General features: G+C 45.9%; 1 long non-coding RNA gene across 1 annotated transcript; it reads right to left on the reverse strand.

Annotated features, from left to right (window-relative positions):
* Window positions 1-111: 111 nt before the first annotated feature.
* On the reverse strand, window positions 112-508 carry LOC147820370 (uncharacterized). Its single transcript, XR_015438492.1, has 2 exons — window positions 299-508; window positions 112-198 (listed from the first exon to the last, which is right to left on the reverse strand). It is a non-coding gene; the product is annotated as an uncharacterized LOC147820370 (long non-coding RNA).
* Window positions 509-519: the final 11 nt, after the last annotated feature.

Consider the following 519-nt stretch of genomic DNA (forward strand, 5'->3'; position numbering starts at 1 on the left):
TTCTCCACGTCAACACACCAACAAACAAACAGCAGCTCGTCTGTGATGAAGAGCAAACATCAGAGACTGAAATCAATCAAAGGTCCACTTACTCAGATTCTTCACTCTCTCTGGGGTCTGGACCAGGTCTGTGAAGAAAACCATGAGCTGAAATCCTCTGCTTGTTGTCCTTCACCAGTCCTCTGTGTGTGCAGGCTGCTGTCAGAGTGAAACACTTATGAACCAGTCTGAACCTGCAGCTCCGCTCAAAGATCAGCTGCTGCACCTTTATATGACTTTATTATCTTTAATATTTAACCTGCAGCAGCTTCCTGCTCCGACTCTGACACGCTGAGAAACCTGACAACTAATAATCCATCAACTGACGTCTTCAACACCCATACTATTTCCTCTACTTGCTGGATGAAGGGATCAGGTGACTGGAGATGGTGGGAACACACTGAGGGAACTACAGGACAAGTGAGGACCAGCAGGATGTGAAATGACAGATGTCAGAGAAAAGAGCAGAAATGTAGAAAG

The sequence above is a fragment of the Seriola lalandi genome, unplaced genomic scaffold, assembly GCF_002814215.2.
Source record: "Seriola lalandi dorsalis isolate HSWRI2012SDOR001 ecotype SW California unplaced genomic scaffold, Sedor1 jcf7180001962864, whole genome shotgun sequence".
Lineage (NCBI taxonomy): Eukaryota > Metazoa > Chordata > Actinopteri > Carangiformes > Carangidae > Seriola > Seriola lalandi.